Source organism: Dipodomys merriami, unplaced genomic scaffold (assembly GCF_024711535.1).
Source record: "Dipodomys merriami isolate MVZ:Mamm:240054 unplaced genomic scaffold, mDipMer1.0.p SCAF_30, whole genome shotgun sequence".
Classification (NCBI taxonomy): Eukaryota; Metazoa; Chordata; class Mammalia; order Rodentia; family Heteromyidae; genus Dipodomys; species Dipodomys merriami.
In genome coordinates, this window is record NW_027204493.1 from 20,423,440 (window position 1) to 20,448,348 (window position 24,909).

Genomic DNA, 24,909 nt, shown 5'->3' on the forward strand with positions numbered 1-24,909 from the left:
AGGCAGTTTGTGGAAGGGAAGAACACATGTTTCCTACTTTATAGCTCATCGATCTTTTGTGCTACATATTGTATCCTTGTAACTAGAGAAGTACACTGAGTATAGATTTCAACTACTGTATTTCTATAGAGGTTAGCATATTACAGTGAAAGCAAAAGTTTTCAAAGCATTTAAGCATCTCTAAGGAATCAGAAATATGATGAATTATTATTTTTTATCTACTAATGTACAGCCTGTGCTCATTAACTATCCGTTGTTAATGTTTGAATGAAGAAGGCAAGGATCTAAATGAAAGTGTTAGAAAAATCATGGTGGGCAAGTAGGCAAAGAGAACAAAAAAGTGTTATGTTTGAAAGGCAAGTCCTACATTTTTGTAAGGCACTGTTCTACCCACATGATTTCCTGGAATTTTAGAATAATTCAATAACAATCATTTCTTTAGATGTCTAGAGGAAGCTGAAAATGAGTCGGATGTAATTATAACACCATGAGCACTAAAAGTTCACAAACCATAGCATGTTTGTCTGTTTGGAAATTTAGCTCATTATTTCCTAGTTTCCACATGAGCTAACACAAATTAATTAAAAACATACATTCAGCAGTAATCATTTAATTGTGATTTTGGGGAGAAGGAAGTTATGTACCAGCTTCACTGATGTGAGCTAGGAAGCTTGGCAATATCATGCACCTGTAATTTTATTAATTATTAATGAAGACCAATATAAATAATACATTTTTTATTTTGTTTACTAAGCCAGGGGGAGTTAGCCTGACAAAATATCATTGCCTAAGAGAAAGAAAACTCAAGTTGCTCATGACCCAGTAGTACACAAAAAGAGATCTGGCTATAAGTAGTGGATTTACAAAATGGAATGGGTTAAATCTTAATACATTGTTCAGTGATGGTGTAATGACCCATCAAGATAAAAGTCTTGGGGCTGGGAAGTTGGCTCAGTGGTAGAGTGCTTGCCTTGCATGCATGAGGCCCTAGATTCAATTCCTCAGTACCACAGAAGCAGAAAAAGCCAGAAGTGGCGCTGTGGCTCAAGTGGTAGGGTGCTAGCCTTGAGCTGAATTGCTGAGGGACAGTTCCCAGGCCCAGAGTTCAGGCCCTACAACATATATATATATATATATATATATATATATATATGAGGTGAAATCTTTATGAGGTGAAATCTGAGGCTTTTTCAGAAGGGACATACCCCATGATGTTGTAGAGCTAGGAAAAATTATGATATATATATATATATATATATACATATACTTAAGGAAATTGTGATATATAGATATATATGTATATGTATATGCATGAAGGCCTCACACAACCAGGTTCTGCCACACCTCTCCTGTCACCACTACTTGCTTTTCCTAAAGTCTAGCTTCTGGGAACTCACCATGCTCCAGGCACCTGTGCACCTTCCTTGCATTCCTCCTTGAAGCCTTCTGCATAGATGGGTCATAGGCACTGGTTGAAAGTGTGGGTTATTGTGACAAATTGAGTTAAATCCTCTACTTTTAATGGAAACTTCGGTAAGCAATTGATATCCTTTCTCTGTGTTCTGCATGGATAAAATGGGAAGTTAAATAATGGTACACATATAAGATATGTATGATATTTGGTATGCTAAAATATACAATCATATATTATGATATGTATATATAGTATGTGTGAAACTACTTATCATGTTATACACTGTGCTTCACAAATATGTCATGACTATAAGCTAATATGTTAGTTCTTCCCAACTTTTTAAAGATGATGACTGCTATCTGAAAAATAGGCTAATATGTATGGTATTCTGAATTCTAGGAAATTATTAGGGACGTCTTCGTAGTTAGGGCAAGGAAAATCATTCACCAGGGCTATGAAAGAGCCATTTGTTGAACAAGGCTGTTGTGACTTAAATGTGAAAGTATGATTCTGTTCCCTTTTCTCCGTTATACTTTCTCAGCCATTACCCTTATAAGAACTGCCATCACCATCCACGTGTGTTCTGTTCTTTTTTGAGTAAGCCCTTGGCTCAGTGATTAACTCATGGCCAGCTCCAATGCAGTAGAGTTCACAGACTACCACCTTACTAGAGCTCCAAAACTGATTAATGTGGCATCAGCTCTGTCCTCCAGTTCTGGATGCATCAAGCTGGAAATGAGAAATGATAAAAGTGAAGGCAATGCTAAACAATAACAAATAATTGACAGTCCCATATATTGAGGAGCTGATCATCTTTGGGGTGGGGTAGGGGTGGGGGTAATAGGAGTTTGGATTGTCACGTGATATATACAGTGATAGAAGTATTCTTTTAGACCTGGAAAAGGAGAGAAAAGGTGCTGAAAGGCAACTGAGACATGAGGAAGGCTACTAGTAAGTGATGAAAAGTATGAGCAAAGCTGAATCTCATAAGCCTCAATATTACTTTATCAAAGAGATCAGCTTTGTTGTAGATTCCCAGAGAATCTCTTTGGCCATTTGGGGTTAGTAAAATGTGCGTGATAGCTTTCAGTTGCCATGGTAAGATATCTGGGAAAATAAACATAAAAAGGAAAAAAGGTTCACTGTGGGTCATAGTTTCAGAAGTTCAACACATCGTCATGTGGCCTGGTATCTTCAGACCTGTGGTGGCACAGCACAGTATATCATGACAGAAATATATAGAATGGGCACTCTGTTCACCTCGTGGCAGCCAAGAAGCAGAGAGAGAAGATGAGCTAAGAGTGCTAATATGCATTCAGAGCCTCTCTCCCAATGACCTAACTCCCTCATATTAGGTCATATTTCCTAAGGGTCCTACTACCTCTCAATAGCACCACAGCCTTTGGCATGTGGGCCTTTGGTGGATACTTAAGATCTAAGCCATAGCAATGTGTATGGCAACAGAATCATAGGAATGGTGTATAGTTTAGATACAGATTATATTATGATACGATATGTGTGTGTGTGTGTGTGTGTGTGTGTGTGTGTGTGTGTGTGTGTGTGTGTGTATTGATTATTTTTAAGGGAGGAGGAGTGGTTCCATCACTTCCTACTTGTATAATCTTAAGCCAGTTGCTTTAACCTTTTTGAACTCTTGTTTCTTCACCAAAATGGGCAGATTATATCCCCTTCAAACAATATGCATTTCAAGAAGAAAACAGATAAAGTCTTAAGTAGATTTGCACTTAGTTTTCCCTTACTTATTGTTAGTTCATTTACTAAAACTACCCCTCTTTCTCAGGTTTTATTTTATATTTAGGATAGACAGGTGGAGGAAAATCTATAAGGCAAAAATAAGACAGTGTTGCAGTTTAGATATGAGACAGTATGATCTGGGATTAGCACTTTGGTGTAGAATTGGGGAGAAAAAACATAATAGGTGGAAACAACAATCTATTTCTTTCTTTTGAAAGAAATAGACCAGCTATCTATTTCTTTCTTCTGAAAGAAATAGACCAGCTGTGTCTGTAGTTATTATTAGTTTTCAGTTATATTTCATTAGTCCACTCATTGATTGTAGTTATTTGAGGTAGCTTGAGGGCTCATCATCATTCTTGTGGTATATATTTATATATATATATATGTGTATATATATATATATATACTATAATATATATGCATAAATTGTAGCTTTGTACAAAATTTGAGACCTTCAAATTGAAGTTATTTCTATCAAAAAGAATTTTGCCTTAAAACAAGCTGCCACCTGGGAAATTATAACCCAGAGGCATCATTACTTCATTAGCTGAGCCAGTAATTGTTGGAACAAGGTTATCTCAGAAGAATACATGGTATGTGATTCTTAATTGCTGTTGATTTCTAACACAAATTGTTTTGATTTAACTAAAATAATTGTTCATTTATTTTAAGTGCTGTGCCTGGAAATGATGGGGATTGTGAATTCAGTCTGAAACAGTGGATTCATCACAAGAAATATAGTAGAAGGAACATGAGGCCAGGAAAGCAAAACATGGGTCAGTACCCATGACAGGATCCTAACGCAGATAGGGGAGACTTTGCTTCTTTGATAAACAGTTGTAAAACAGGTATGGTACTTGTTATTGTTCATTCAAGCATTTTTTTATCTCCTATTTTTTAAGGAAAGAAGTAAGAATAATCTTACATCACTGGTTTTTATAAGTATTTTTAGTTCCAAATATTCCAGAACAGCAAATTTTGGACTGACATATTCATACTTTCTTTACTATAAGGGGTTTTTAATATATATTTTTTATTGTAAAGATACTGTGCAAAGGGGTTACAGTTACACGAGTAAGGTAATGAGTACATTTCCTATAGAACATTGTTGCTCCCTCATTTGCTTTTCCCCTTCCCTCCCCACCTCCCCAACTCTGAAGCTGTAAAGTTTGTTTTCTACATAGTGTCTTGTACATCTCATTGTTACAATGGGTCAACCTGTATCCTTGTTTCAGCATTTTGTTATTTCCCTTCCCCTCTCCAAATTAGGAAAATGAATATACAAGATGCAGGGTACCGGAATCAAATACAGTGAAAACAGTGTTTATACCATGGGGGGAGAACATACAAAAGAAACAAAAATATCACATCGTACATTATAAGTACATTAAAAAGAATAGCAAGAAAGATAAAATCTCTTGTGTCCCTATCTTGGGGCTCATTTCACTTAGCATCATCTTTTATGGACTTATGACATAGCTTTTGCTAAGGGTTTTTTTTTTAATAAACAGAGTGTGGTGTATGACACGAGTTTGTGGACATAATTATTTATGCTACTGATTCCTTTTGTGTGTGATCTGCTAGTGACTTTGATCTGCAAGCTGGTTCTTCTTAGTGAAAAGTCATATAAAGATATTATTTTGAAAGTCACGAATATCTATCAGCCTTGCTCATATTTACAAATGACACACTTGCAGTGCTTCTGATGACAGAGTTGCTTGAAGCAGGACAGTGTTTCAGGATAATTATTTGTGTTACTTATCACTGGGTTTGTTCAGCAAACACATCCATTCTTGGTACACAGTAGAGAGTCAATCACTAACATGAATTGAATGTGAAAATGAGGAAGTGTTTGTTTCCAAGTGGATTACTTTAGGTGTGATTTGAATTTTTCATACCCAGGTAAGTGAACATATAGTTATTCCTATGGAAATTAAGACTCTTAATTATGCAATGAGAAACTGGAGTGGGAGATTGAAGTATTTTGCAAAGCATTCTATATTCATATTACAGCAATTTTTTTCTTACCACATGTCTATAAATATGGTGATTTTCTATGATTTTAGCGCATAAAGAGTTACCTCAACCCAAATCTGGGGTGTCCACTTGTACTTTCATGCTGGGAACTTTATACAAAGACAACTACTTTAGCTAGTGGTAGTGAATGAGAAGCTTGTGGTGTTATAAGTAATAGTGAATGGCTCTCTCATTAAAAAAATCCTCTTTGTTTATGTTCACCAAATACCACAGGAGGTTGGGATATGACACTGAGATAATTATGGGTGCAGGACTTTGCAAAGCAACACTGGACTGAAGGCGGGTTGACATTTTCTATAATGTCATGGGTCAGAAAGGTAAGCTAATTTGGGCTCCTATAAACTTAATAAGTAGCTTTGTGTTTTATATAATAAAAGACAGGAAACAATCTTTAGAGTCACTTTGGAGCATTGCATTGGAAAGGCCCTATAGATTGTCTGTTTAAGCTGTGATATTTTTGATTAGGTTGGTCCAATCTGGAACTTACAGACTGACTCACTTAGATGGGGTCTGACACAGTGGTAGTGATAGAACAGAAGGATCAACCTAGGCATTCTGAACTAGTCTCCAAGTGTCAGATGAATTTTCTAAGGGGCCAGCTCCTTACGGTAAAGCTATATATGTGTACTCACATGAACACACACGCATGCATACACGCACTAGCATGCAAAGAAAAAGCCTCAGCAATAATCAGCAAGCTCCTGTTTTGTCCCAGTGTTAATTAACAGTTATATATATTCTAGGATAAATTACCTGAATGAAAGTTAACCTGAGTAACTTCCTTTTGTTCATGTCAGTCCTTCACCAATCCTCCTTAAACCATTCTGGCCCAGACTGTGGTGTTTATAGCTTACATCAGAAAGTCCAAAATCCTCCTTTGCGTTTACTAAATACATGACCTGGGGATGGGTATATCAGAAATTTGAGTGTCATAACCCCACATCCCTTCCCGTGGGGTGGACTTGGGATGACTTTTTCCCTCAACTGAAAATCATACTGGTGTCAAGTATACTATCTTTACGCGACTCTCCCCTTCCCTTTGCCACAGCCTCCATAATGCTTCCCAGCCTTTCTGAGTATTCATGATAGATCAACAATGAGTTGCATGAACTTAGCAAGAGGGAGGCAAGTATGGATGCCTACAAACATCCATCCCAGAGATCTCCTCTCATTTTTGCCATATGGTTCTATGCATAAGAAGGTGAAAAAAGCTTATTGCATTTTGGATTTTCAGATTACTCAGTGGAACTGGGACAGGGGTAATAAATCAAATGCAGTTCAAAGAAAGACAACCACAAGGCGTGCTTACGAAAATCAGCAGTAATTCCACGCATGGCCAATTATCTTCTACCTTAAACCTTCACTTTGAACATGGGAGTAATTTTTACTAAATAATACTCTTACAAGTATTTAATTCTAAAGTAACACAGCAATATATAGAGTGTAAAGAATATACAATACCCAGGCAATCTTGATTTGGCAATGTAACAAAAACTTTCAGTGCCAATTGTAGTATTGAAAATCACTCCTGGGTTTTTTACATGTTTTCTGGAGTTCATTATCTTTTATGGTCTTACTTAGCCTTCAAGTTGAAATAGAGACTGCCTACATTCATGACCTTTTGAAATAGTAAAACCTTTGTGCTTATGTGTTAATTTGCCTATAGATGGAAAAATTGTGTGTGATGTGGGGGTCAATATTTTCCTGCTCAGGGTCTGTCCAGTTTCATTTAAAATAAAAAAGGATTAATGACCATGACTGCTATGATCCATAGCATGAACAATGGGTTTTCTGAGATTTTTGTTGTTAGCATAAATTGCTTGCACTTTTAACAAACAAGAGTCAATGATTTGATAATATTGGTAATTGACAGAATTTGCTATCTGTTACAGTGCTTTCCCTCTTTTACAGAGATATTCATTTAAGGGCTTTGTAGTTCTCAGAAAACAAGCAGTCTTTTGAGGAACCTCCATACTGCTTTCCAAAGTGGTTAAACAAGTTTACACACCCACCAACAATGCAGTATGGTTCCCTTCTGGCCACATCCCCTCCAGCATCTGTTGTTATTAGAGTTCCTGATTATAGCCATTCTAAGTGGAATCTCAATGTTGTTTTGATTTGCATTTCTTTTATGGCTAGAGATGTTGAGCATTTCTTCCTGTGTCTATTGGCCACTCTTATTTCCTCTTCAGAGAAGTTTCTCTTTAAGTCTTTAACCCACATATTTATCAGGCAGTTGTTTCTTTGAGGATTTGTGGTTGGGGAATTTAAGTTTTTGGGTTCCAAGTATATTTTAGATATGAGTCCGTTGTATGGTTGATGAAGATCTTTTCCCAATCCGTGGGCTTTCTATTGATCTTGCTAGCCATGTCCTTTGCCATGCAGAAGTTGTGCAGTTTACTGCAATCCCATTTGTCGAACCTTTCTTTGATTTGTTGTGTTTCTGGGTCTCTATTAAGAAAATTTCGGCCTGTGACAAGGAAATCTAGGGTTTCTCCTATTCTGTCCTGTAATGTTTTTAGGGTGTCTGCTTTGACTCCAAGGTCTTTGATTCATTTGGAGTTGATTCTGGTGCAGGGTGATACATAAGGATCTAGCTTTAGTTTTCTACAAGTAGTTAACCATTTTGCCAGCACCATTTACGGAAGAGGCTGTCTTTCTTCCATTCTATTTTTTTAGCTCCCTCATCAAAGATTAGGTGGCTATAGGTCTGTAGGTTCATTTCCCCTATGACCCAGCAATCCCACTTTTGGGCATTTACTCAAATGATCACAAACAAGACTATCTAAATCTACCAGCAAAACCATGTTTATTGCAGCATTATTTGCCATAGCTAAGATATGGAACCAACCCAGATGCCCCTCAGTAGATGAATGGATCAAGAAAATGTGGTATATATACACAATGGAATTCTATGCCTCCATCAGAAAGAATGACATTGCTCCATTTGTTAGGAAATGGAAAGACTTGGAAAAAATTCTATTAAGTGAAGTAAGCCAGGCTCAAAGAAACATATGTCCCATGGTTTCATTTGCAATAGCTAGTATATGTCTGGGACAAGTAGAAAAGGTCAAAAGCTATATACATATGACCAGATAAGATGAAGTTAAGCAAAGTGAACTCCAAGATAGGGACAGAAGTGGTTTTTCTTTCTTGCTATTGTTTCTAATGTATTTATAAGGTACCATGTGATTTTTTTGTTGCTTTGTATGTCCCTCTCCTACGGTATTACCCCTGTTTTCACTGTATTTGATGTTGGTATAATTTGGGGAAGGGAAGGAAAAAAACCAATTATTTAAGTAGGGGTACAGGTGGACCCATTGCAACAATGAAATGTACAAGATGCTATGTCAAAAAACAAACAAACTTTACAACTTTGGCGGTGGTGGGGGTGAAGGTTGGGAGGGCAAGAATGGCAAGGGGAAACAAAGGAGGAGGCAACAATTCTGGATAAGAAATGTACTCATGTACTCACTCATGTAATTGTAACTCCTCTGTACAGTATTTTCACAATAAAAAATTATTAAAAAGTAAAAAGAAAATGTTATGAAACAGATCAAAAAAAAAAAAAAAGAAAGAAAGCGGAATATCCATCACCTATAGGAAAGCTAAACTGATCAGTTACTGGGAAATATCATGCTTGGCTATAAGCTGGATAGCAATAATATAGATAAATCAAGACTTATTGTCTTTCTTTTCCAGACTTCCTTCACATATAGCATGTTATGTTACCCTTGAGTCAGTGTCATGACGGTCACAGAGAAAGTACTTTCTTCATGTTTACCAGTGATAAATTGAAGGTAGACATTATTATTATTGAGACTGTGCTGGAACCTTATCTTGTTAATTCATACTTAGGCTTTAATGTAATTTTCACTTTAAGAAAATGCTAGCACTTTATTTCAAATATGTCAAGTAAATTAACTACAATAGAACAGGCTCTATTCTTGTGTGTGTGTGTGTGTGTGTGTGTGTGTGTGTGTGTGTGTGTGTGTGTGTGTGTGTGTGTGTGACTGCCACTAACAGAGCTTAAACCCAGGACCTAGAGCTCTTACTTTGCTTTCTGGATCACAGTTGGTGCTCTGTCACTTGATCCATGCCTCTAGTCTGGTATTTTGCTGATTAACTGGAAATAGAGTCTCACAGACTTTTCTGCCCATGCTGGCTTTTTGTTCCTCCAAGTCTCAGGCTCCTAAGTAGATAGGATTATTATCATGAGCCACTAGTGCCCTACATATTTAGGTCTTTAAGGCTAGTAACTAGAGATGATGCTCTCTATTCTTCTTTTTGCCTCCTCTTACTAATGCTATTTTTCTCAATCTATATGTTCGGGTTTTAGCACAAGTGTGCTCTGGTTTTGTGAGAAAAGGCATAGCTACTAAATATGGAAATTTGTATTACTTACTTTCTTTCCAAACTGTTATTGAGGATTTCTATGTAGAAAAGACTGAGTATAGTGCTTTTTTCATGAGCACCCTGTTACGTCATATGTCACATGTCAGAACATATGAGTCAGAATACTACAAGAAATAGAGACTGTGTGTATGTGTGAGGTGTGTGTGTGTGTGTGTGTGTGTGTGTGTGTGTGTGTTTGTGTGTGTGATGTGGTAGTATTGGGGTTTTAACTCAAGGCCTAGGAGCTGTCTCTTCATCTTTTCCCTCAAGCTAAAGCTTGAGACACAGCTCCAATTTCAAATTTTTGGTGGCTAACTGGAGATGAGAGTATACAGACTTTTCTGTCTGGGCTGGCTTTGAGCCCCAATCCTCAGATCCCAGGATTATAGGCCAGAGCCACCTGCCCACTTTGAAAATAGAGATGTATACAGATAATTTTGACATTTGAGCCACTTTCTTCCAATGAACAGCCATAGTTCTTTGTTGCATGCCAGACCTTTCGCTTAACACTCAGTCCAGTATCCTTTCTGGGAAATGTATCTGGCTGAAAAATGTAGAGCACTTATACTTATTATCAATAGAAAGAGTTGGACTTGATGATTTCAGTCAGTTTAAATAACCTGGATTTTCAAATATTAATAAATGTAGACTTTGATCTTAAATGAGTATTTAATATTGTTGGGTAGCTAACAAAGGAACAGAAGGTAGAGAGATGGCCCCCTTGTTCTTGTTTGTCAGAAAATTTTCATACTGTAACAAAAAACCCTGAGATAATAAAGTTATAAAGATACATGGTTTTGCTGGGTAAGGTGTCAGTAGCTCATGCTTGTAATCCCAGATACTCAGAATGTTGAGATCCGAAGATCATGGTTCAAAGCCAGCCCAGACAGATAAGTCTGTGGCATTATTATCTTTACTAAATTACCAAAAAAGACAGAAGTGGAGCTGTGGCTCAAGTGGTAGTGTGTTAACTTTGAGCAAATTAAACCCAAGGACAGTGCCCAGGCCTGAGTTCAAGTTGCTGGATGGCACGCACACACACACACACACACACACACACACACACACACATGTTGTATATATGTGTGTAACCACATGTATGGTCTTATATAAAACCATATATATATATGTATATGTGTACATATATGTATGTATGTAATATATATATATATATATATATATATATATATATATATATATAAACTGAGGAAAAGAAAGAAAAAAGTCCCATTGAGAACAAGCCTCCAATGAACTGAAGGCATTTCAGAAAGCCTCTGCTCTTAAACTTCCACCACCTCCTAATAGTTGCAATGCTAGCAACCAAACTTTTAACACATGTTTGGCATGAGACATAAGAAACAGAGGTTGAGAGACAAAAAGTCCTGGATGAAGGATGTAAGCTGTTATAGAAGCACGTTTAGAGAAATCTCATACAGTCAGTCTATAAGTGGAAGTGTATGTAGTCATGTAGCTAATCCATGGACTTTGAACACAGAATGGAGGAACTAAGCTAGCAGTAACATTTTGAAAAGTTTGGGTTCTGAATCAAAGTAGTCAAAGAATGTGGACTCAAATCCTAACGAGAATACCTGTTAGTAATTCAACATAGTTGTGATGAAAAGCTCACAGGAGAGCAGTGGTTTCCAAGGTCATTTATATATCAGAACATGAAAGATTTGAGGAAATGTAAGTAGCCAGGCAGTTTTCAGTCATCTACATGCATCAGTATTGATTATGAATTATTACAACAGATTTTTGAAAGCATGAATTAGAACCAAATAATTCACTCACAGATCAGACTATTTGAATCTATAATTGTCCTAAATATTCTTCATTTCAGCAAATATGAACATGAGAAAGAGGGACATGAGAGAGTAAAACAGGTTAGTTCTGTGTAAAATAAAAGAAAAAATTGAAATCTAACACATTAATGGAATTGAACATAGCTGAAGCTTTAGGCATCCCATGGTTAGAGTCTCATGAAATTTATCTCTTTTTGAGTGACTTAGGTTTTTTTCCTTCTACAGCACAAACTATCATTTCGATATTCACTAGTTTACTGAGGTAAGATATTAATGTTATTGAGAAGAATCCTAAGAAAATATACAATATTACAAAAAATATGACCATTACCAAGTGGTGTTACCATGAAGAAAGAATAGACTAAGTATGGGAAAATCTAGTCACAAAGCACACAGAGTACAGTCTGAGAAGTTGCTATCAAGGCAGATAAATAGAATTTCTGCTTTCTCTTGTTGACCTCTTTCTATGGAATGTCAGAACTTTTTCCCTTTCTCTTTTAACGATTTAGGATGTTCTTCACTCTGTAGTCTTGCCACACTAAATGTTGTCCCCAAGTCTGAAAAAGTGTTGAAAGGAAAAAAATCTCAGGTTCCCCAACTTTCACTACAAACCTGCTACATCAGAATTTTCTCTTCAACAAGATTCCTGGATGTGTTAAAGTTGAAGAAGATGGTCTACAACATTCCAGAATTGTGAATCAAAGATTGTGGGAAGCAGATCATAGTATAACAAATTCATTCTACTAGTTACTGCTTCAGTTATGTGTTGGATGAGACCAGGTACCAGTGGCACATGCCTGCTCTTTGGGAGGAACAAGGATTCAGGCTAGCGTGGGCAAAACAAGTTCATGAGATCCATCTCAACAGAAAGAACTGGCCATGGTAGCATGTGCCTTTCTTCCTGGGTACCGTGTGAAGTGTAAATAGAAGGCTCACAATCCAGTTTGACATAGGAAAAAGAAAGACTCTGTCTTGAAAAAAAAAAGGCTCAAGTGGTAAACTACCTGCCTAGCAGAAACAAAGTCCTAAATTCAAAGCCCAGTACCAGCAAACAAATGTATTGAGTGTAGACAAGTTGGCTGGAATAAAAGAGTCTCAATGGAGAGAATGTCTCTCTTTGCAACAGAGCATTACTATTCAGGACATGATGGTGTGAAGAAAGGTTTAAAGGGTGGGGAAGCACTTTCATGACGCTGTCGATGACCACCTAGTCCTTTTTATCTTTTCTTCCAATGTGAACCCGGTCCTTATAGAGAAAGTAGATAGAAAAAGGAAAAAAATGAAGGCAATGCAATTTAAAATTGATTTGTGGAAAGTTTTTGGTAGTAGAGGCCTTTGACCTCATTCTGTTTAATCTGCTTTTCCTAGACTTTAATGACATTTTTGGCAGTCTCATTCTATTCAGATCAACTCTAGTTAGGATGTCCAGTTCATTCTGATAGAAAACTCTGATGACACCTGCCCTGTCTGCTAGCTCTGGGTTAAGCTGTGGCCTGAAGAAGCATATAGGGTAGGATTGGGGTTTGCTGTTATATTCTTCTTCCCTTTTCTCTGTCTCTTGTGGTGTGCTGTGATAGAGAGGGGAGAGATTGTAAGGAAAGCAGAAGACAGAAATGGGTGTTTGGACACTTGTGTCTGATCATTAGATGATCCTGTAGGAGAGATCCCACACTCATAGTTACTTTCATGGGAGACCTGTCTCTTCAATCTGACCTCTCCCAAAATCATCTTGCAGCCTCCAGCTTCCTTCGTAATTGGTTCATTGCACAGAGGAATTATTGTTACTTCTTTTCGGGGGGGGGGCAGTCCTGGGGCTTGAACTCAGGGCCTGTGCACTATCCCTGAGCTTCTTTTGCTCAAGACTAGTGCTCTACCACTTGACCCACAGTGCCACTTCTGACTTTTTCTCTTTATGTGGTACTGAGGAATCAAACCGTCTGCTACTTCTTGAAGCAGCAGCAGAATGTCAGCTTGGCTAGGGGACTAATGATATAACGCAAGCTTTGTCGCCTTTACAGCATTCTCTTGTACTGGGAAAAACTAACAGATTGTTGTGTCCTGATGTTGTTCACTTCTGCTTTCTCACTTCTGTGCCTCCATTGTTCATTTTCTCTGCACAGATGGGCTCTGTGGGCAGAGGAATTAGCAGGTCACACTGGAAAATGAAATGCCATTATTCCTTTCTTGTAGACATTCCCATTCCTACAAGAAGCCTGTGGAAAGATTCTCCCCTCAGTCTCCTGTTTAAAATGTGGGCGAGTATCCTGAGGAATGTTTGGGAGCAGTAGAGAACACACCTACTCATACTAAATGTTGGAGAAGCTGTCTCTTTTTTTAAATTTAATATGTGGACAATCTTGCATTGTAAGATTTAAGGCTTAGTTTCTAATTCTAGAACAACAGGAAATGTTCTACTCGACAACCTGTTACTACATAACACATAATATCTTTTGCTCACTTACTGTATTACAGTTGTATTAAGACCTTTCTATTTGTATTTTACTTAATTTATAGCATAGTACCATATGGTAGCTTCTTTTATCCTTATTTAAAATTTGAACACTGTAAAAGACTTCTGTAAATAAGGTTGTAGAAAATAGTGTTTAAAGTCTGTCCTTATTGTAATAATTCTATTTATTGTAAGTATTACTGTCTCCAAGAGGAAACAAAAATGGTGTCTTTTTATTTTGGAGGAAAAATAAGCAATTTAGGTGCTGCTTATCAGATACATCTGGGAAAGGCTTCATTCTGGTCTGAGTTACCTAGGGATGGTGGTGTGGTCCTGTTTCCATTTCTGCAGCAGATACTGAGGTAGAGACAGGAAGATGGCATTCCTGGCAGCAGTGCTGGACTTGTCCTATCTTGGCATTTTTTCTGATGATGGCAGGGAAAGTAGCTTCTTTGGCAGGCTAGCCTTATAATTACTCTGAGTGTCCTCTCCAGAAGTTTAGCCAAAGTAGACCTCTAGATGATTCCGGAGATGCTCTGTCTCTTCCTAAATAATTTTCTGTTTAAACTTGCTATGCAAGATTTGTTGTTGTTGTTGTTGTTACACCTAAGTACCCCCGTGAGGGCAATCACAAAATTCAAATTGTTCTATTCTTCATAAATGTGTTTTGTAGACAATTGCTTTAAAAAATCTATTTCCTAGTTAGGTATCTATGACTTAGGTCTGCAATATTAGCTATTTGTCAGGGTAAATCAAGAAGACCACATTTTGAGGCAAGCCTAGGTAGAAAAGTCAGTGAGACCCTTTCTCAACCCATAACTGGGAACAATGGTACACATCTGAAACTGTGGGAGAGACTGAACTTGCGAAGATTGCAGTACCAGGCCAATGGTAGAAAAGTCCATAAGACTGTCTTCACAGAGAGAACCTGCATGCAAAGGCAGTCCTAGAGATGACAGCCAGCCAAAAAGGAGGTGGATCATGGCTCAGGCACATGCCTGAGAAGTCAGACTCTGTCCCCAAGAAGGCTGGAGATGTGGCTCAGTGGTACTGTGCCAGCATAAAAGCCCAATGGTGAACAATAAATGACTCTTAAGAAGTCCACATGTGGAGAACAAATGCATTTCTTTATATGCAGAGATCTCTTTTTATCCAATTATATTAGTCTATGATCCTTTCTTATTCAGCACAAGTACATCTTAATGTAGTAGTTCAGAATCCCAAGAGCACCAAAGACATTTTAATCTCTGACTTTGGAAAGGGTAGCCAATTTTACGCAAGTGTTATCACCCACAAAAACTTTTATTCTCAAGATAACATTTATTCACCTAGAGGCCTCCAAGTCTCTGATGCTGGGTAACTGCTAAGTCAAGACCGTCTTTGGAATATGGGCTGCAGAGATCCAGGTATTTGTGATGTTAAATGATGTAGGCCAAAGGCACTCATGAGGAGTTGTCCTTCTGCCCTTCCTCTACAGAGAGTAAGGTAAATCTAACAGAATAAGGAGCCATAGATTCTTCTTGGGTGCACTGCATTTCTTCCACCTTTTATTCTGTGCTAGAAATTGACCCACTTTTCCCCCTAGAGGGCAAAAGTCAAAAGAAGCATACTTTCAATAATTTATAAGAGTGAATCCGATCATAGGTCAATTTTGCTATCAACAATTTCATTTCTTATCCTCAGTCTTGTAATTGGGTGAGGACTTTGGACTTGGAAATAGTAGCAGACCAATAGCAAGAAAGAAAAACCATTTGAGTCCTTATCTTGGGTTCATTTCACCTAACATCAACTTATCTGATCATTTCTGCTTGTCTCAGACATATACTAGTTATTGCAAATAAGGGAAAGCATGGGACCTATGTTTCTTTGGGCTTGGCTTACTTCACTTAATATAACTTTTGCCAAGTCTTTCCATTTCCTAATAAATGGGACAATGTCATTCTTTCTGATGGAGGCATAGAATTCCATTGTGTATTTCTAACATATTTATAAGATGATTTCTTTGTTGCTTTGTACGTCCCTCCCCCACGGTATAACCCCTGTTTTCACTGTATTTGATGTTGGTATAATTTGGGAGGGGAAGGGAAAAAACAAATTGTTTAAATAGGGATACAGGTGGGCCCATTGCAACAATGAGATGTACAAGATGTTATGTCAAAAAACGAACTATACAACTTTGGCTGTGGGGGGCCAGGGGTAGGGGTTGGGAGGGTACAGTGATGGTAAGGGGAAACAAAGGAGGAGGCAACAATTCTGGATAAGAAATGTACTCATTACCTTGCTCATGTAATTGTAACCCCTCTGTACAATATTTTCACAATAAAAAAACTTCTTAATAAAAATAAAAAAGAAATATTCACAGACCAAGTTCCATAAGATTACTAGGGATAAAGCAGCTTGTTGGACTTGTGAAATAGACATCATCATAAGTATCATATGAATGATGCTTCATAGCATTCAAGCATACATATCATATATATGTGATATATATACATATATGTATATTTGTATAGATGTATGCATATATGTGATATATATACATATATGTATATTTGTATAGATGTATGTATATATATGTTATATATATATATATATATATCACATATCATTGAACCTGCTGAAGAAGTCTGTGAGGAAAGTATTCTTGTCCCTAATAAAAGACCCCAAATAGCAAAAACAATCCCAAACAGTGCTGGAGGAATATCAATACCAAATTTCAAACTCTACTACAAAGTCACAGTGATCAAAACAGCTTGGTACTGGCACAAGAACAGACTTGAGGACCAACAAAATAGGACTGAAGACCCAGAAATGAACCCACAGACCTATAGCCACCTAATCTTTGATAAGAGAGCTAAAAAATAGAATGGAAGAAAGACACCCTCTTCAGTAAATGGTCCTGGCAAAATTGGTTAATCACCTGTAGAAAACTAAAGCTAGATTCCCATATATCACCCTGCAATAGAATCAACTCCAAAAGGATCAAAGACCTTGATGTCAAAGCAGACACTCTGGAAACATTACAGGAAGGAATAGGAGAAACTCTAGGTCTCCTTGGCACAGGCCAAAATTTTCTTAATAATAACCCAGAAACACAACAAATCAAAGAAATTTTGGACAAATGAGATTGCATGAAATTGCAGAGTTTCTGCATGGCAAAGGCATTAGCTAGCAAGACCAATAGAAAACCCATGGTTTGGGAGAAGATCTTCACTAGCCATATAATGGACAAGGGTCTCATATCTAAAATATACTTAGAACTCAAAAAATTAAATCCCCCATCAACAAATCCTCAAAGAAACAACTGCCTGATAAATAAGTGGGCTAAAGACTTAAAGAGAAACTTCTCCGAAGAGGAAATAAGAATGGCCAATAGACACATGAAGAAATGCTCAACTTCTCTAGCCATAAAAGAAAAGCAAATCAAAATGACATTGAGATTCCACCTCATCCCAGTTAGAATGGCTATAATCAAGAACTCTAATAACAACAGATGTTGGAGGGGATGTGGCCAGAAGGGAACCCTACTGCATTGTTGGTGGGAGTGTAAACTTGTTCAACCACTCTGGAAAGTATTATGGCTGTTCCTCAAAAGACTCCACATAGAGCTCCCCTATGACCCAGCAATCCCATTTTTGGGCATTTACCCAAATGATCACAAACAAGACCACACTAAAGCTACCAGAACAACTATGTTTATTGCAGCATTATTTACCATAGTTAAGATATAGAACCAACCCAGATACCCCTTAGTAGATGAATGGATCAAGAAAATGTGACACACACACACACACACACACTCACACACACACACACACACACACACACACACACACACACACACACACACACACTGGAATTCTATGTCTCCATCAGAAAAAATGACACCGCCCCATTTGTTAGGAAATGGAAAGACTTGGAAAAAATTATATTATGTGACGTAAGCCAGGCCCAAAGAAACAGGTCCCATGGTTTCCCTTATTTGCAATAACTAGTATATGTTTAGGACAAGCAGAAAAGGTCAAAAGCTATGTACATATGACCACATAAGATGATGTTAAGTGAAATGAACCCAAGATATGGACACGACTTGTTTTTTCTTTCTTGCTATTGTTTTTTTAAGGTATCTAAAATGTACTATGTCATTTTTTTGTTTCTTTGTATGTTCCTCCCCCACAGTATAACCCCTGTTTTCACTGTATTTGACGTTGGTGCCCTGAATCTTGTATATACACTTCTCTATCTTGGGGAGGGGAAGGGAAAAAACAAAATGCTTAAATAGGGATTCAGTTTGACCTATTGTAACAATGAGACGTACAAGACACTATGTTGAAAAATGAACTTTACAATTTAAGTGGGGAGGGGTGCAGCAAGGGAGTGCAGTTGTAGAGGTGGGAGGAAAGGGATGGCAGGGGAAAAACAAAGGAGGAGGTAACAATGCTTGATAAGAAATGAACCCATTACCTTGCTCATGTAACTGTAACCCCTCTGTATAGTATATTTACAACAAAAATATTAAAAAAGAAAGTATTATTGTTCCTAACAGAGGCTGAAGCTTTCTTCTTTAATTTGGATAGTCGTCTACAGCTAGTCAGTAGCAGAGTTAAGCTATGTGAAATCATCTAGAGCCTTTCTTTACTGCCAACAGCTGCTCTGATGATTGTGTTGAATATGCAGATGATGATGCCTTTTTATTTTTGTTTAAGTTTATTAGTTAATTTAGTTTACAGAACCAGGATTATCTCAGACTAAGAAATTGAGGCTTCCGGTATCAATTTTGCATTTACATTAGGACTCCAGTCTGAAAAAATATTTTTATTCCTTTTCAGTTTTTTTAATGGACCAGAAAGTGACATTACTTGATATTACCTGTTATTTGTCAGATTGATTAAGTCAACACATGGGATTAAGTTTAAAACCACTCTAGAAATCTCATTTGCATTTTTCCTTCCAAGAAAGATGTTCTCTTTCACAGTTTTTTGGCCTATTTGTTTGTAAATACTTCATGGAAAGCTAATTTCTTACTATAATAGAAAAACACTGTTTTTGGATGCACTATTTTAATTCAGTCTTAGAGCCCCAAAGAGCCAATTCAGTAATAGTCACAGCTCCTACTGTTAATTAGGTGATATAGAAAGACACGGAAATTTTGGTAAATAATAAGAAAGATTAACCACTCATACAAGGAGAATGGATTATTTGGTTCCCTAAAAAACAATGATATAAAATGAAGAGGGTTCAGAGTTGGTTCCATCTGGGGGAGTAAAATTGCCTCATCATTATGGAGTTTCAAAAAGCTCATCTGTTTCTGAACATGTGTGTAAATAAAGGGAGAGCCATTCTTCTGTGACAGGTGACATTTTGAGCCTTAGCAATGTATATTCTTTCAGTAATTATTTTCATTAGAAAAGGTTTAGTGGGATTAGAATTCAGGGGGAAATAGGGCCAAGGACACTGAACACTTAACACATTTAGTAATAGGGCTTTGACCAGATGGGTGAGCCTGGTTCCCAGTATTTCTGAATACAGCTCAGTTTCTTCTCTAACAAAGGCAGAATTAATATTCTAAAATATATATATATATATATATATATATATATATATATATATATATTGGGGGCTGGGAATGTGGCCCAGTGGTAGAGTGCTTGCCTCGCATGCATAAGACCCTAGGTTTGATTCCTCAGCACCACAGAAGCAGAAAAAGCTGGAAGTGGTGCTGTGGTTCAAGTGGTAGAGCACTATCCTTGAGCTGAAGAGCTGAGTGACAGCGCCCAGGACCAGAGTTCAGGCCCCACGACCAACAATGTATCTTATTATTGAGGTTGTATGTGTGTGTATGTGTGTGTGTGTGTGTATGTGTGTGTGTGTGTGTGTGTGTGTGTGTGTGTGTGTGTACTCATACTACAGCTTGAACTCAGGACTCAGGCCTTCTCCTGCTCACACAACATTCTTGCTCATATCTGTCACTGTACCACTTGAGCCATACTTCTAGTCTGACATTTTTGTAGTGAACTAGAAATGAAGTCTCACAGACTTTTCCTCCTGAGCTGGCTTTGAACTGTAATCCTCTAAGTCTCAGTCTTCTGAATAGCTAGATTGCAGGTGGAAGGTACTAGTACCTGGCTTATTATTGGGTCCTTGGTACACCAGCCTGGAGAGACTGGTTGTTTTGTTGTTTGAGAACATTGAGCTAGGCTGAGTTTCATGGCACATACCCATCATTCCAGCATTTGGGAGGCTAAGGAAAGAGGATCATGAGGCCAAGGCTGGGAATATACAGTACTACACATGGAGACCCCTCATAGAGCAAACAATAATAATAAGAAGATAAAACACTGAGCGAATAATGCCATGAAAACTATTTGTTGATACAGAGCTTTGTTTCCTGAAAGAATGCTGCTGCAAAATTGTACAATGGGGAAAAAATTAATTTGGGGATATTTAAAATCACAATCCTCTTCCTGTCTCCATATCAGGGTCTATTTCACACTCTCCATTTCTCATTCTCTCATCCTTCTACCTTGTTCTATCACATGTCTCCCATGAGTGAATGGATTTGCCCTTCCCATTTTGCATATCTCTTTTATTCTTGCATGTACTGGAAGGAGACAATCTTGGTGACTTGTTTCTTGCTAGAGTTTATCTGATGACCTATCACGTCCCAGACTTGCCTGTGGGGAAAATGCCTCACCCTAGAATAATGAGAGGGATTTAAGATGTTTCAGGTTTGGCAAATGGTGTTGGGCATAGGGTACAATTCAAATTATCTTTGGTTACTTCCAGCTTTGCTAAATAAAGCCATAGTCTTGGAATAGTCTGAAAATGTTTGACCCATTCTGACAAAACTTGAGCTGTCAGAAATTTCTCTGTCCATTTGCATGCAGATAGCCTTGTGAGAAGTGGAGCATACTTCTTTTCCCACTGCTGCACTAACATTAGAACAGTCAACACTTAAAAAATGGGTTTGACCTCGAATTGGAGCTCTTTTTTTGTGATAAGCATCCTAGGTCAGAAGCAGAGCATTCTGATCACACGGTCAGATGGCTAAATTGCAATCCCCTTCCAGCCAGAGCTCTGCTAATGAAAACATTTCTGCTTACCTGCAAGTTGGGATACTTTGGAAATTATATTTTAAAGTGCTTATATTAAAGAAGATGCCTCTGAGAAGCCTCAAAATGAGGTCACAGACCTGAAATAAATGTATAGTGCCTTGGTAATGTAGGCCATCAAATGGAATCTGAAGAAAAGTGCTGGAAGTTTACTTTTCTCTCTTCCTTCCTTCCTTCTGTGTGACAGGAGCATAAGATTCCCTCTCTCTATGCATCTCTGTCTCTCTTTATCACTGTCTCTTTCCCTGTCTCTGTCCCTTTCTTCTCCCCCTCCCTTACCCCACCTCCTTTCTCACCTTATCTGGATGATAGATAGCAAGTAGCTCTTTTCCCCATAATATAGACATCTATGAGTTCTCTGCTCTAGTATTATTTTATATCAAAACTTCTAATAATGTTTGACTTGGAATAATTTCACACATTCATTGGGTACCATGTGATGACAACATGTACATGCAATATGTGCCAATCAAACCAGGGCAATTAGTGTTTCCATCTGTTTATAATTTCTTTGTGCTTAGGGTCCTTTTTCTCTTCTCTTCCAGAGCTCCCTAAAATATACAATAGGTGAGACTCCATTTTTCATCCTTTAAAAAATATTTTTGAATTTGTAATATGAGAGAATTTTCGTACAATGTTTGTAGTATTCCCATAGTGTTCACAGTGCTCTTTGAACACATTCGCCCCTCCACCATAGTTGCATTCCTTCTCCCTCTCTTGTTTCTCCACCAAACAGCATTTGGTGGGATATATTATGCTCTATTCATAGATACATATTTACAAAGCATCCTTTAATCCCCTTTGCATTTCAGTCTCCCCTCATTTCCTTCTCTGCCCTCCTGCTGATTATCCCTCCCAGGCAGTCTCCGTTTTCTGTTCATGTATACTGTATCACTGGTTATGGCACTTGTGTTGTATGACTTCCATAAGGAATGCTCTCCTATTTTTTTAACAGTTCTATTATGTAAAGAAAATAGTTAGAACTGGTACTGTTGGAATTCTGACTACAAGGGGTGACATCTATGAAGATGCATTTGGTAAATGATCACCCCTTTGTACAAATAATTAAAGATAATAAAATATAGTTAAAACAAGAAAAGCTTACTATGTATGAATTTTCTTCTCTTAATTTATGTTATGAGTGACTAGAGAAGAGAGCATTTTTAATAAGCTCTCTGATAAACCCAGCACAGTGGTATCTGAAATATGGGATTTGGTGAGTTCCATGGGCATCATCTGAACAGTTTCATCTGACATGTTTACCCAGGCACGCACTGGCCACGGTGAATGTGAGCACAGAAACTGTAGTTTGAAATGCCAGGCTTTTTGAGCATGACTTTAGACTGTGCATGCCTTTAGAATTCTTTGCTAATGAAGACACACTATTGGTAGTTTATCTTAATAACCTTCTAATTTTTTATTTCTGTGATTTATATCTCTTTCAGAATCCATAATGACTATTTCTTCTCCAAATATTAAGTGTCATGCTCAGCATAGCCTAGAATTCATAAAATATCAAGTCATGACTACAAGGCTTTCTGTAGTCAAATTATGTGAATTGAGGAGACCAAAACTTGTTTTCTGAGGAACAAAATTCTGATTTGGAACATTTTTCTTCCGAAGATGGAATTCTTTGTCTATCCAGACCAACTTTCATTCTCCTTCTAGAAATAATTTAGTTTATACTGTTAATGTCTATGCTTCCTAACTCCTTGGCTAGTTTAATCAAAGATGATGCCAGAAAGGGGCCAGGAAAGTAAACATCACAGAGTTGTCCACGAGTCCCACTCAAAGATGCTAACAACTCTTCTGAAAGGGAAGCTGTAACATCTCCCACCTGGGAGTTTTTCCCAGTGGTTCCCAGTGAGCTGTTTTGAGGACTTATATTCTTGTTTATTTATATTGACTATGTTATGTCATACAATAGGAAAACTAAGTAGATCAGTACTCCCTAAAGTAGTTCATGATCTCATAGGCTTGCTAGAAAATTGCCTTGGGGTGGCATTATTTCTAAATAAACCATGTCTCAAACTTCTTTCTTTCTGTATCTCCCTTCAAGGCAGACTTAGGAATGTGTTGTCCTGTACTTATTTATTGTTTGTTTTTCCCCTAGTGTTTTTTCTTATTACAATATGAATAGTATTATGTGGATGGATGGTCCTGAGTTTGGTTGCCTAGCAGCAATGTTTGTAGAGTATAATTGCAGAAAGATTCTCCATTGTGTTTAGTTGAACTTCAAATTTGTTCATCCTTCTCTAGTGGATAACTTTTGTCTTTCCTATGTTTCCCAAAGACTACTGTGGATTAATCATCTAGCAGATTTGTTTTTTTAATAAATAAAACCAAATAATTTCCTATTCTTTAATCATTTGGATTTTTCCTCTTCTAATTAGTGCTACTCAATACATATTATTCAAGAAAAATATTTTGTCAAATGCTTTTTAAATTTTTGGTCTAAAGAATTCTGGCATTACAAGACATTAATAGTTATTTCATTAAAGAGTTTTAGATGACTAAACAGTTTGAGAAATAAGTCATACAATACCACTCTCTTGGAGTAACTTTATAAATTAAAGACTAGGAAATTTTACAAAAAGAACTGTTAATTTTGCTTAATTTATTAAGCAAACACATATAAAATGTGTTTGAGAAAATACCTACTTTTTACTCTACCCCTTACTAACAACACATGATATCATTGTATGAAACAAGTGTGGGGAAATTAATTTTACTTTATACCACAGGTCATTTTAAGATGTAAAACAGGTCTGTCACATGCTTGCTGTGGCATTTGAGTTGCTTAGTATTTCTATGCCTCAGTTTTCTCTCATGTGAAATGGGGATTATATTACTGACATCATAGGGTTGATAAAAGACTATTTCTATTCTATTTCTATTAGAAATAGAACTAATAACACACACATTTATCATGTGATTATGGAGGCTGAAGAGTGTCAACTTCTGCAGCTAGCATTAGCAAGCTGGAAATCCATGAAAAATAATGAATAGTTACTGTGGCAGTTTGAAGTCCTGACAATCAGGAGAGCCAATGGTGTAGTTTCTAGCCTAAAAGCCAGCAGGATCAAGACACAGGGAGAGATAATGATTTAGATCAAGTCTGAAGGCTAGAAGAGATGGATGTCACTGCTCAAAGCAGTCACTTAGAAGGATTTGTCTCCTCTTCAGTCTTTTTCTTCTACTCAGTATTCAAGTGATAGGACAGGATATACTCATACTGGGAGATTAGTCTGCTTTTCTTAGTACCATGTGTCAAATACTCATATCACTCACAGACACACTGAAAATAATATTAGTAGTGACCTGTCATGTTAGCATATTAAGTTAATCATTATAAAAGTGAAGACTGGAGTAAAGGCTTTTTACAGTACTTGGAACAGAGTTAATAGTGAGGAATGTTTGATCCATAACATGTTTATTACCATTTCCATCAATTCCAGCATCATTGCTATGGTTATCTTAAACACTTACAGATTTCTTTCTTTCTTTTTTTTTTTTTTTGGTCCAGTCATGGGGCCTGAACTCTGGGCCTGGGCGCTGTCCCTCAGCTCTTCAGCTCAAGGCTAGCACTCTACCACTTGAGCCACAGCGCCACTTCCGGCTTTTTTCTTTTGGTTTATGTGGTGCTGAGGAATGGAACCTAGGGCCTCATGCATGCAAGGCAAGCGTTCTACCACTGAGCCACCTTCCCAGCCCCCACTTACAGATTTCTATTCTCAGAAAATTTTCCCTTCGGAGATTAAACCCTTGGTAAATTAGGAAGGAAGTAGCAGAAACACCTTTTGTCTTAGACCCCTTGGCTGGAAAGCCCTAAAGCCCATTCTCTCTGGCTCCTCAAAGGATCTCCAGGAAGAAAGAATCCTCATGGCCTATATCTATGTCTAACCTGAGTATGTCTTTGGATTGACTATCCTTCCTTCCCTA